This window comes from Sciurus vulgaris, assembly GCF_902686455.1.
Source record: "Sciurus vulgaris genome assembly, chromosome: 8".
NCBI classification, from domain to species: Eukaryota; Metazoa; Chordata; class Mammalia; order Rodentia; family Sciuridae; genus Sciurus; species Sciurus vulgaris.
Genome location: NC_136468.1, coordinates 62,643,153 through 62,658,197, shown reverse-complemented (window position 1 = coordinate 62,658,197; position 15,045 = coordinate 62,643,153).

Here is a 15,045-nt window from a genome sequence, read left to right as displayed (position 1 = left end):
GCCTCAGTCATGTCTAGTAAATGTATGTCTACAAAAATAATAGCACCTCATGATAGGATGCTTGGAATTATATTTTACATATGCTGAGTTCTACTGTACTTGAAAGACAAAATACATATACACACATATAAACACATTCATATATGTAGCATATATGAATATTAACAGTTCTGCCACAAATAATACAGTTTTAATGTTTTATGCATAATAGATGCTGCATATTAGGATTATTTTTATGAAAAAATATTTAGATCCTTGGGGTGTAAATGAAAGCCTAACACACTTATCAAAAGATTTGTCTTTAAAGTTCAGCTAGTACTCTCTCTGTCTTATGAGAGAGTCTCTAAAATAGGAACAAGAAATGTAAGCTCAAATAATGATTTTCAAAATTTTTGCTCTAATTACAACAGAGTAACTTGTTTCAGGCAAATCTTCCCACCAACATATTATAAAAGCTGGACAAAATGCATTAAACAATAATTTGCAGTAACTCAATCAAAATTTGAGGACCTGTAATCCTTAAGTCTGTAATCCTTAGTAGAAGAATGGGAATATATGAGATGAGATACACATTCCATCCTTTCCTCTGAAGATATTTTTCAATTCACTTCACAATGGAGCAAAACCCAAGCAAAACAGAAGATTCACTGGGATGAGAGACAAGTCCAGGAGTTTAAAGCTGCCAAATTGGACAGGATTTGAGAAGCAAAATCTTCAGAATGAGGAATTTTGAAACTGAGTAAAAAGTCTACAGGCAAATCTTCCCCAGGTTGTTGGTTGATCTGTCATGCTTGATATGAAACATGAGACTCCAAAAGTAAAAGAATAAAAGAGAAAAGAAAGATGAGGAAAGAGTACAGAAGAACACAAGGAAAAAAAAACCTAAAGTAAAAGCAGAAGACTAGCAATAATTAATAACTAGAAACAAAACAACTGAAAAGAAATTTCATCAGTCATGTAGTATTACATTCCCCTGGAATGTGGGAAACCTCTCAAACACTGAATCTTAATATTAAGACCCTAGGAAAAAACACCACTAGGAATAAGGCTACACCCTAGGCATAGGAATATACTTCAGAAGTAAGGGCTATCATCTAAAAAGTACCATCCAGACTGACCTAGAATGTTCCACAGAACTTTAAATCAGCACTCAAAAGAATTGAGAAATGTGTTGAGGCACTATTTGCTGTCAAAGAAAATCTAACTCTACTTGAAGAAAAATAACATATCATAGAGTCATTATCATTTTTCAACTCAAGTGTCTAGCATCCAATAAAAATTCACATGGTATATCAAAACATAGGACCAAATGACCAAAAAATGAGCAATACAAATAAAAAGCAAGGGGTAGAAAGAGACTCAGAGTTGGCATTATAGTTATTAAAAATTTTAAATTAACTGTATGAGTAAAATACTCAAAATAGTAGAGAAAAAGGTGTAAAATTTCAACCAAAACTTGAAAGTATACATAAATACAAACACACACACACACACACACACACACACACACACACACTTAACAATTTAATAGGGAAGCATATATTATTTATGTATACTTTTGGATCATTTACTGAAGTAACCTATATAAAGGGCATAAAAACAAATCTTTATACATTTTAAATTTATCTTCCCAGCACTGAAATTAACTATTAGAAAATATATTGATGTTGTTGAGATTTTATTTTCTTATTGCAGAAGAAAAATACACGCATGAGGAAAGGCAAATTACTCTGTAAAATTATTTATAACCTTGAAAAAAGGGTACATTTCTACATTTCCCATTTAATAAGTTATTTAATTATTTTATTACATAAATATGATGTACTACATGTGGTTTGGAACCAAAAATTTCTTAAAATATGAATAAAAATATAATTATATATGAAGTCATTAAACATTACTCCAAACTTCTTTCTCTACCTGTGATTTGGAAGTTACACATATATATATGTGTGTCTGATGTGGCAAAAAAAGTTCCTCTCAATATAAACCCAGTCTACTTCTTGAAATCAGCACAACTAACCTCCAACTCTCATGCCCTTCTGTGTTCCAACACCCTGGACTATCTCATTACTCATAGGTGTAGATGTTCAGAGACAGGTTTGCTGAGGGTGAGGACGGATGATGCCTACCCTTCCCAGCCCGCTTACCCAGGCATCGGAGATCGAGCTCTGAAGGCACGGATCTAATTTTATTTAGGGTTGCATAGGATATATATAGACAAATCATCCAATCAGGTTAACATGCTTGTTAAAGTATAACAGAGTCAGCCTATATGCGAACTATATGTTGAGGGTCCAAGTAGTGTAAACAAACCAAGCATGCCTAAGCAATTCTGCCCAGCAACAGGTCTGAGACAAAGGACTGGGGGATGGCAAGCTCCTGCACACAGCATGAGGCAAGGCAGCACAGGCAAGCTCACATCACAGGTTGCTGGGATGCTTAACAGAGTGAGGCCTCCCCTCAGCTCCCAGCTCAGCCTCAACAGCTGCGAAGACCTTCATTCCATGGCGAGTCTTTACCATTACTTCGGTTTCTCTGTTCAGACTGTTTGGCTTACTTAGACCATGGTGTCAGTGACTGCTGTCAGAGAAGCTTGAGGAATGTTCCCTACTCATAGGTACTTTGTTCCCTCTGGCTTTGGGATCTTTGGGTGTATTTTCTCTTCAGCTGTCTCAGAAAGAAAGACTTTAAAGGTCTCTAGTTATAGGTGCTAGTATTCAAATATGTTTCAGGCTCATATTATTCCTCTTTCATCAAGACCAGACCCCTGTCAAGAATCCACCTAACACAAATGTAGTCATTTTTGTGTTCACAGGCCATTGTTAAAATACACCTAAACAAAAGGTGGGGAAGGAGTGGGTTCCCACGCCTGGAGCATTTGTCATGATGTGATCCTCCGGGTCATGCCCAATCCCAACTGCAGATTGTTGACAGGGAAGGGAGAAAGTGTCTGTGAGCCTCTGTTTGCATGTCACCCATGGAAGGTTTTTGGAAAATATATACCTGTACTGTGCACAGTTTGAGGTGCTTGCACCTTTTTGCTTTAACCCTTTCTTGAAAGAGCAGTTCTTAACCCTACAAACTAGATTCTGTCCACCTATATTATGATCTCATAGAATTCTGTTCTTTTCTTTCATAGCAATTTTCAGGATTTGTGACCATATATTTGTAAAATTACTTGATAAAGTTTATCTTCCATGAAGTCTCAACGGTATGTTAATTGGCACCAAATCTTGGATACTTGCATTTCTTGCATGCAGTCAGTCCTCAGTGCACATGTGCTGACTGGAAAGGATATAGAGTAACTGAAACTCCGGATCCACTGCTGGTACAAATGTGAAGGGACAGAGTCTGGAAAACAGTTTTGACAGTTTCTTGCTGTCCTACATCTACACTGTGGTATACTACCCATGGCAAAAAAGAAAATGAACTAATGACACATGAGCAATTTGGATGGTTCTTAAAGACAAGCTAGATGATTGAAACAAAACAAAAATACAAAAAACAAAAACAATATAATCACAAATGTTTACATTTTATAAGATTCCATTTACACAGCATTCTTACAGTGACAAAATTATAGGGATGCAGAACAAACAAGTGGTTGCCAAGACTCATAATGGGAAAGGCATGATTATGGAGGAACAACACAGGTAGTTTCCTTGTTGTGTTGGAACAGTTGGAGGCCCTAAACCCATGGGGATGTTTAATTGCATCTGTAATGAAATTTTGTAAAGTAACCCCTCCCCTAAAATGCATGTAAAGCTGATGAAATCCAGATAATGTTTGTGTTTGAGTCAATAGTATTTTATTAGTATCAATTTCCTGCTTATTACAATGTATTTTGGCTATGTAAATGTCATTAGAAAGGGATATTATCCTAGAGTGTGTCCAGGTGAAGGATACAGGGGAAATTTATTATTTTACAACTCTGGTAAAATTTAACCTATTTCAAAAGAAAAACACGTCAAATGAGGTAATGAATGAATGGAATAAAGATCCTCAGATTTTCTTGGTTCAGGTGCCTTGAACTTCAACAGTCTGGAATCAGCAACATTTGTGCTTATACTTCTTCACCTCCTTGGAAGTACAAAAAATTTGTTTCTAATTATTTTCATTCATTCACTTGTTAGAAAATTAGTTCCAATGCTTAGGCCAAACCAATTGGGTTCTGGGCTCTTTTTTGCCATTATGATATCACATTCTACATCCAGTCTATGATGACCTACTGCAGCTCAATTCTTACTCCTAGAAGCAATATACTTTCACGCCTGGATATAATATACTTTCCCCCATATAGCCATAAACATGAAGCCATAAAACAGAACTCGGGTAGAATTAATGGAAGTTTCATTAACATATTGTACTGTTTTGAACACGTGGTACCATGCTCCACTTGGAGTCAATTCCGGTTTCTATCATCTCGTGCTGTGTTACTTCAAGGAGTTTAACTTTTCTATCAGGCTTTCTTTCTGAACTCTCAGAAACTCCAAAATGTAACAGTATCATTAAGTTGCATTCTAATCTCATGTTTCTATTATAAATTATATAGGCTGATGCTACCAGCTTCAAAAAGAGTGAATAACAAGGCAAAAATTAAGTTATCCTATGAAAATGGGACATTTTTCTTATATTTGTTTTTGCTTTGTTTTACTACAAGCCAATATAAGAATCCCACCACAAAAAAATTCTCTACAACTTTTTCCTAAAATTCAACACAAACATATTTTACAGAGTTGTTCCTAATATCAAATAAGTTTATCTGACCTGAAATAGGGGCAATAAACTGATGGCATTTTGATTTGTATGGATTTTGGTATTGTTTTCTTTTAGAGAATCTCCTTTAATATTTCATTTCGCTACATTTTTTATCTCCAATGAAGTCACACATAGTGTTACTGTTTTTTAATCAAGCTTTTCTTTTCCTCAGAGCAAGCAATTCTAAGAAGAAAATCGAAGTGTTTTCTCTAACATTTGTCACTCTCATTATTCACTTCAGTTGTCACTGAGCGTTATTATGTGTGTCTTGTGCTTTCAGAGGTACCGAGAATACTATGGGACAGGAGGTGAAGGAAGTCCTCTTTCTCATAATGTTCACAATCCAGTGTTTACTTACTTTGTTTATAGCTGGAAAAGAGTTCTGTGTTTTAATCTTGCCTTTCTTCTATAATTTCAAACTCACATTCAAGGGCATAGCTTTCAGGCACAAAACTCAGCTCTCTGCTGAAGGAGCTTGCCTTACGAATGAATGTTTTACTCAGTGATACAGATTTGTCACTGTGTATAATCATTGAAATGCTAGAAATGTACTTTAATTTTCAAAAAAAGAGCAAATAAAATAGATGTGTATGTTGTAATTAAAATTAAGGAGATATTGTCACTAAACACGTTTAATTTTTATCTAGGTAGGAGTTTAAGACTGCAAATGAATTCTTTTAAAAATGAATAGCTAAGATGCTATCAGTGTTGTTAATAATAAATTATAGCTTGTGCACATATTCATAAACATTTAGATCATACACATTCTTATTGCTTTATTTTAAAAATACATCTTTGTGACTACCATACTGTTTCAGGTGGGACAAGGATCACAGTTTATAATTTCAAGACAGAATTTTTTATGTAAGTTTAAAATATTTATCTCCCTTTAAATTTCCCCATTCCGTGTTTTGTTCTTGTACTTCATTTAATGTGTCGAATAGTCAAAAATTGGAAAGTCATTTTGAAATGTCTATTTCTGTGATAAAGCACAGAAAGTCTTGCAGAGTAAGTCCTTGGGAAGCCTACTGGATCTCTGAAGAATGAGACTCAAGATTGGTTACAGAATAAGAATTATCCTTTAATCTCCCAAAGAAAGTTGGGTAACATTGATAAAATATAATGGGAAATGGTATTGCCAATGCTTCCTTGCTGCTTTGAACTTTATAAAATGAAATGTTTTTAACTTTCCATAGCTGTCATGTTTAAGCCTAATTGAAAAAAAATTCAGCAGGATCAAAAAAGTAATTCATTTACTGTGCTCCAGGGCACTAGCTAAAACTCCCTGTGGATGCTCAGTGTGCTTTACACTATTCTGTGCAGCTAATCCTGGACTCTCCTGCTGCAGGCCCGTCATCTTCCTCCATGACAGCAGTGCTATCAGAATAAGATCCAGAGCAGATTCCAGCTTCCCTGCCTTCTTCCACTCTATCATCAAACTTTAGTTGAGCCCATCTAGGTCTCAGTAAAAACATTCCCACCAGAAAAATTTCTTAAAATATAATGATACTCAAATCCTGAGAAACTCATTTATTATGAGATCAGAAAACAGATACAGCATATTCCATTTATGAGAATTCCTTGAATTGTTAGCTAAAGTTTTCTTTATCTGTTGACATAAGTCAACCCACCTGTGATTTTATTGTTCTAACGCTGACCTAGAAACAACCGTCAATAAATGCATATTTTATTTCAAATAGTTAGATGTAGTTATTATAATGCTGTAAGTATTTTGTTCTCTGAACTGGGAGTTAAGACAATGGGATCTGATGACAATAAGGTATGAATTCTGCCTCTAGAGCTTATAACTATGTGAACATGAGCTAAAAATTTCATGAGGAAAATTCAGGGATTTTTCCATATATGAAAGGGGATATGTCTAAAAAAATGGGTAACCATGGCATTAATATAATTCACACACACAGTTTTCAAAAAACACATGACATGTAATGCATACTCAATGATTATAACTTATTGCTAGTAGTTTTATTTATATGGAAACAAATTTCATTAATTCTGAAAATTGTCCTTTATGCTTTGTTAGCCACATTATACTGACTAGTGTGATATTCTTAGTTACCTATGTGGAGATTGAGAGTCAAGCAAAATCTTCTTGTCAGTTGATTTGAAACTCTGAATTCATGAATTTGTATTTATTTATTTTAAATTTAATCTTTTTATTTTAAACCTAATATTTTAGGCTTTTAATATCTTTCAAAATGTTTCTATTTTAACAGATTCATTTTTTTTGTCTGCTGCATATTTAATATGCAGCTGTAATCTTCTCATTCCTTAAGGGCAAAAGTCAGCAAATTTGACCTAAAAGAGAAAGAAAATGAATATTTTAGGCTTTGCAGGTCATATAGTCTCCATACATCTCAAATCTTTTGTTTTAGAGCAAAAACAGTCATGGATCAAATGTAAATGTGTGAGCATACCTGTGTAGGAAAAAGTCCATTTTAAAAAACCAGACAGCCAGATGTGACCTCTGAATCACAGTTCACTGACACCCATTCATAAGTCCTCCCTTTGAAAGTTCTGCCAAAGGACAGAGATACATCAAATCAATACAGTTTCTATCACTTGAACTCCAAAGATATAGTCACACCAAATTTAGATAATATTTTTCATAGCAAAATATATTAAATTCTGACTTCCCTAGCAGAGGAATTAATAAATAGAAAGTTTATGTCTTGTCAATTAGGAAATATAAGTGAGACAGAAATAAATTAAGAGAGTTGTTTCAAATTGATACAAGCAAAACGATACAGGAAATTTAAAAACCACAGTTATGAGGGTAAAGTAAGTTTTCAATTCTAATTTGTGTTTGTAATATTTTAAGACTGTGTGTGTGCATGTGTTTCTAGAAAGAGAAGGAAGCAGACAGACACACCCTTAGAATAAAGATTTATTGTGCTCTTTTATTCCTTGGTTTCTACACAATAGAAATAAAAGACAAGTAGACCATATTTACAGGTATTAAGTCAGCAACTGTATGTAGTCATTGTATACTATTGCCCACACTATTTACGTTCATATTTCTTTGATATCTAATTTAAAACTCATTAAAATAGTTCAGGTATTAAAATAAAAAAGAAGTTTACTATTTAAATTCTCTAACCCACAGATTATAAACTACCTACAGTGTATAACCTTTGTTTTCCTTCTAGTCTATTCCTGTCATACCGGTGTTTTCCCAAAGTAATCATTAGACAAATATGTTGCTTATTGTTATATTGACATGTAATAAGAAAAATTTAGCAAAATGATGCCCTGAACTAGAATTTCAAATTCTATGTAAGTTCACAAAATAGATATTTTAGTATTCAGTAAATTTTACTTTCAAATCTCTATGAGTCCACTGCTAATTTTATTAGAAGTGTAAAATTATTTTACCTTTTTATAAATTTAGATTTTTTATTTCTTTTATCAAAATATAAATATGAAGTGAGGTGCTAAGCAACTCAGTAAGACCCTGTCTCTAAATAAAATACAAAATCGGGCTGGGGATGTGGCTCAGTGGTTGAGTGTCCCTGAGTTCAATCCCCAGTACAAAAAAAAAAAAAAAGTATATAAATTGAGCTTAAATATGCCTCCAGAGATTTACTAATGTTGTAGAAAAAGAATTTATTTTTTATTTATTAGCTATTGTAACTGAATTATTATTTCTCTATTTTTTAGTATCCAGTTGTGATCACATTGTGATTATCTTTATAATTTCTAAAACATTCTATGCCCCACCCACCAAATACCCATGTTTTAATCCCCAGAATCTATAAATGTTACCTGTCATGACACAAAAGGACTTTACAGATGTGATTGTGTGAAGGATCTTGAGGATTATGGCCACTAGTTGCTTATCAGAGAAAAACAAGGAGATATTACACTATACAGAGAAAATAGGAAAAGGCAATGCCACCATGGAAGAAGAATTAGATGACAGAACCACAGTCAAGGGATGCTCACAGTCCCAGGATGCTGGAAGTGCGCTCCATTCCAAAGCCTCCAGAGGAGATTTAGACCAGCCAATACTTCATATTGGTCCAGTGACACTAATTTTGGATCTCTGGCCTCCAGAAATGTGAGAGAATAACTTTTTGCTGTTCTAAATCACCAAATTCATGATCATTTATATTTATTCATGTAGCAATTAAAAAAAAGTAATAAAAGTTTTTACTAAGAATTTGATACTGCTTCTGATCTTGATGGCATAAGAGAAATCCGAAAACATGTTTACTGTCTTTGATATGTTTACAACCTTGTAGCATATGTAGGAGTATGATTAGGCAAGGTGGTCTTCCATGATCCCTGAGCATTCGAAGGTTCTTACTTATTATTGTAAGAATTCAAGGTTCTAGTTACGGTTTACCTGATCATTTCTCAGGGTTGTGTTTTCAGCAAACAACCTTGAAAGATGAAGCCAGTCTCCTCTTAAGACAAAGGGCTGAAAGATTATAAAAGAGATGTGTTTTTCTAACCCAGTATTTCTTCTCTACAACACTAATCCACTGTTAGCACAACATCTACCCAAGTTCCTCCTCATTGCCTATGTGGAACTTACAGGTTAAGAATAACTGACACAAGCATGAGATTGATGCTGTGTTCTATGTTGTTAGCAATAAATTTCTTTGTTGCTGACCCAGGTGTCTCATGTCTTCTGACAACATCCATAAAGAATAACACATAGTAGCTTGTATAAGGATGTATTGTGGGTGTTTAGAAATATGCTAGAAGTACTCACAGGACTCAGCATATAGTTGTACTCAGAGCTAAGGTTTTTTGTTGCTGTTGCTTTATTTTTATTTTATTTTTATTTTTATTTTTTTACACTGCAAGAATACACAAGATCAGCAAGAGAAAGAGACACAGGCAGAGTTGAGAATTTCACACATAGGTTTCCTTATGCTGTCTCTCTCTACTGTGAAAAGAAATATTTGACTAAGTACCTTTATCCACTAAAGAGATGCAGAAGCTTATGTACAATGTTTCTATTCAGGAAAGCCCCTGGAGACTTAGCACCTAAGATTTTTGTTGGGGGAGTCACATAGGTACCCTCTGCCTAACATTTATACAAATTCCAAATTCCCAGAATGAAAGCAAGTATTCATTATAAATCACAATGTTTGTATAAACTATGTAGGCACAGTGAGTCACCCTTATCAGTAAAGGAATAGATCAAGGGCCAAATTTCCAGATGTCAAATACCCTTATCAGTAAAGAGATAAGTCAAGGGCCAGATTTCCAGAGGTTTTCCAGAGGTCAATCAAGGCTGATCTTATAAAGTGGTGCTTCTAAACAAGATTGTCTCTGGCTTGTTATATTCATTCATATCTTCACAGAAGGGTAAAATCAAATCTTAGATCATGAGAAGCTATCCATGAAACTTTACCATAATGCATGACATTACTTGTTAAATATCCAATCAATGCACCAAATTGCCACTGCCAAAGGCGTGCAAATAAGGATGCTATGAATATGATAGTGGACATTTTTATGAAGGATCTAGAACTTCACTTGAACTTTGAAAGGCAGGAAAAGAGGTAGGAATTATAAAATCTGTACTTTTTATTTAAGGTACTAACAAAAATCAGTTTTGAAGGGAAATTGTATTACTCCTATAATGAAGATTAGGCAATGAAAATATTTCCATTGAGAGAAAGGATTTGTCACTCAGAGGTCATAAGTGAGCTAAAACCTAAATCAGGAAGACTCAGAGAATAGTAGCATTTTTCCAAAGTAAAGGAAGATACTTATTGTTTCGAGAGTACAATCTTTGTGAAAACATTTGCAGTAACTACAGCATTGTTGACAAGTAAAATTTATAATAGTTTTATTCTACTTTTAAAATGAAATGTTGAATTATAGGCTGTAAATACAGAAATATTAACTTCTAGAAAGGAATATCCAAATTTCCCATTTAAATTCCAGATGAGATACTCAAACACTAAAGTCAGAAAATTATATCATTAAGCATATTTTAGGTTTCTTATCACTGATAGAGGCTGGAATCACTGTATATAAACTAGTTATAATTTTTCATAGATCTCGTTCAGTAAAAGAGGAAATGAAAACATGAGAGAAATGGAGTGATTAAGTGATGTTCCTGTAGCTCCTTACAACTTTTTTGTCCACATTCATTATGAAGGAATTTTTTAATACTCCTGAGATTTGTATTTTCTTCTCTTGATGAGCAATTATGATTACATATCTTCTAAGATAAATATTGAATTCTTTCGATTGAGCCCTTTTCAATTCATATTATAATTCTTAAATTTAAAAAATTAAAGTTTTCCTCCTGCCTAACCAGGAAGAATACCTCTGTTCAACTTCTTCATGTAAAGTAAATTTTTCTCTGAGCTACTAAGCTTTCATTTCTAATTGTTTTTATGTTAATCATATTAAATATTCTTCTTCAATAAATACATCACAATGATATTTTTTCTTGTATCTTATAAACTTTCACACTCATCTCTAAGATTTTTAACATTCTATAATCCACACAGCAACCAGAGTTGTTTCTGTTTGCTTATTGACATCATGACTTTACCCTGAACAAAGCCTTCCGGTGGCTTCTCTTCTCATTCAGAATCAGATCCACAAGGACTCTAAGGACCAGTATGAGCTGAGTCTTGTTTCTACGCTTGACTCATTCCCTCCTGTTATCTAGACCATTCCCTCTTCAGAGCACTATGCCTGTAGAACATTCCAGGCATTCTCCCACTTGTCTCACTATCCCCTTTCTCTGAGATGGTGAGACCTCTTGTCTCACTATCCCCTATCTCTGAGATGGTGAGACAAGAGGGATCCCCAAATGTCTGAATTCAAAAGTCTCCTCAATTACCTGATCAGGGAAGCCATCTTGATCAAGAGTAACACTTCTTTTCCTGTCTTCTTATCCTATTATTTGTCTTGTCTTAGAACCAGTGTATTACAAGTGTATTTATTTTACCCCTCCATCCACATTAAAATTTATGCTTGACATTTCAGTTCCATCAGGACAAGGCTTTGGGGTTTGTTTACTTCTTTATTCCTTGGTACCTAGAAGAATGACTGGTATATGATAGGCATAAATATACATTGAATAAATGAATAAAGATATAAATGAATGGATCCGTGTGATTAAAATTAATCTTTTAAAATATCCTGTCTTCCTTCTTCAATAAATCTTTTTGACATCATCTTTTTCTTTCTTTTTTATCATTGTCCACATTATATCCCCTTTGCTTTCAGATTTCTTCTAGTACTTGCATTCATCTATATCCAATCCTCTTTTTTTTTAATGCTGCCATCCTAACATCACCAGATGTTGAATCAACTATTTCTATTTTCTTTTCCACAGAGATCATAAGTTGTTCTGAACAACGTTGTCCTTTATTTCCCAGCATTCATCACGTATATTAAATGCCTAGCTAGACACACTCACTTTGCTTGGTAGGTTTGCTAAAGAATTCAAACAAAAGTAACTGTCTTGCAGGAATCATTTAAAACATAACAATTTCTTGAAGTATTTCAGTGGTAAAAATGATAATCTGTCTTAAATCTCAATTCATGTTGGGACTATTGATTAACTTGTAAGTGTGAAATGAGATGTCATTTGCTGTGAGTTGCTGGTAGTATACTGCTTTCATTTCCCATGGTTTTGTTTCAACTAGTGTATGGCCAGCTAGTATACAATTTTTTAAAAATAAATAACTAAAAATACAAAATGCAATTTAAATAATGTATCTCAGACTATGGAAAATTATTTTTAATTACTGCTACATTTTCCTTAATTTTGTTTAGAAAATCTGGTCCATTGGATATTGAAATCTATGGATTTTTCAATAACAAATTATTCGATAATTTGTTACAGAATTTTAATATAATAAAACATGTTTGAAAAGGCATTGCAAACATGAAATAAGAAAGAAATAAGGAAGGAGAGCAAGTGGGGCTTAAAATATTATTTGCCATATCCCAGGGCTATTAATTAAAATCATAGTACAGGACATAGATGGGGCATCATCAAATGAGATTTTATATAAAAAGACAGCAATCAGATTTAAACTCTCAATCAGGATTAAAACTCACCAAAGACAACATACTTATTGTCAATAACAATTTTCCATATAAATATATGCAGGCACAATTTATAGTAAATTCACACATCAAGCAATTCTATTACGTATTTTTCTAAGAGTTAAGTTGTTTTGTAAAAAATTTTTTTTTCTTCTATTACCTTTTGGTACAGTTTTTAGAAATGAAAATGGGCCAATGAATTGCCCATTTGGAGGTGATAAAAGAATGCTTAGCTGACATTATTTGTTTTTGTTTTTGTTTTTTTTTTCTTTTTTTTTATTGTAAACAAATGGGATACATGTTGTTTCTCTGTTTGTACATGGCGTAAAGGCATACCATTTCTGTAATCATAAAGTTACATAGAGTAATGTTGTTTGATCCATTCTGTTATTTTTTCCCTTCCCCTCACCCCTCCCACCCCTCTTTACCCTCTATACAGTATTTCCTTCCTCCATACTTGCCCCCCTCCCTAACCCTAACTCTAACCCTAACACTAACCCTTCCCTCCCCCCCATTATGTGTCATCCTCCACTTATTAGTGATATCATTTGTCCTTTGGCTTTTTGAGATTAGCTTATCTCACTTAGCATGATATTCTCCAATTTCATCCATTTGCCTGCAAATGCCATAATTTTATCATTCTTTATGGCTGAGTATTATTCCATTGTATATATATACCACAGTTTCTTTATCCACTCATCAATTGAAAGGCATCTAGGTTGGTTCCACAATCTGGCTATTGTGAATTGAGCAGCTATGAACATTGATGTGGCTGTATCTCTGTAGTATGCTGATTTTAAGTCCTTTGGGTATAGGCCAAGGAGTGGGATAGCTGGGTCAAATGGAGGGTACATTCCAAGTTTTCTAAGGAATCTCCACACTGCTTTCCAGAGTGGCTGCACTAATTTGCAGCCCCACCAGCAATGTATGAGTGTACCTTTCTCCCCACATCCTCGCCAACACCTATTGTTGCTCGTATTCTTGATAATCGCCATTCTAATTGGGGTGAGATGGAATCTTAGGGTGGTTTTGATTTGCATTTCTCTTATTACTAGAGATGTTGAACATTTTTCCATATGTTTGTTGATTGCTTGTAGATCTTCTTCTGTGAAGTATCTATTCATTTCCTTAGCCCATTTGTCGACTGGATTATTTGAATTCTTGGAGTAGAGTTTTTTGAGTTCTTTATAGATTCTGGAGATTAGTGCTCTATCTGAAGTATGATTGGCAAAGATATTCTCCCACTCTGTAGGCTATTTCTTCACATTGCTGATAGTTTCCTTTGCTGAGAGAAAGCTTTTTAGTTTGAATCTATCCCAGTGGTTGATTCTAGCTTTTATTTCTTGTGCTATGGGAGTCCTGTTAAGGAAGTCTGATCCTAGACCAACAAGGTGAAGACTTGGACCTACTTTTTCTTCTATAATCTGCAGGGTCTCTGGTCTGATTCCGAGGTCCTTAATCCATTTTGAGTTTAGTTTCGTGCATGGTGAGAGATATGGGTTTAGTTTCATTCTGTTGCATATGAATTTCCAATTCTCCCAGCACCATTTGTTGAAGAGGCTATCTTTTCTCCATTGCATATTTTTGGCACCTTTGTCTAGTATGAGAAAATTGTATTTATTTGGGTTTGTGTCCGTGTCCTCTATTCTGTACCATTGATCTACCTTTCTATTTTGGTACCAATACCATGCCGTTTTTGTTACTATTGCTTTGTAGTAGAGTTGAAGATCTGGTATTGCAATACCCCCTGCTTCACTCTTCCTGCTAAGGATTGCTTTAACTATTCTGGGTTTCTTATTCTTCCAGATGAATTTCATAATTGCTTGCTCTATTACTGTAAGGTACGTCATTGGGATTTTAATTGGAATTGCATTGAATTTGTATAGCACTTTAGGTAGTATGGCCATTTTGACAATATTAATTCTGCCTATCCAAGAACATGGAAGATCTTTCCATCTTCTAAGGTGTTCTTTAATTTCTTTCTTTAGGGTTGTATAGTTCTCATTGTAGAGGTCTTTCACCTCTTTTGTGAGATTGATTCCCAAGTATTTTATTTTTTTCGAGGCTATTGTGAATGGGGTAGTTTTCCTAATTTCTCTTTCTGAAGATTCATCACTTATGTATAAAAATGCATTGGATTTATGGGCATTGATCTTGTAACCTGCTATTTTACTGAATTCACTTATGAGTTCTTAGAGTTTTCTGGTGGAATTTCCAGGTTCCTCT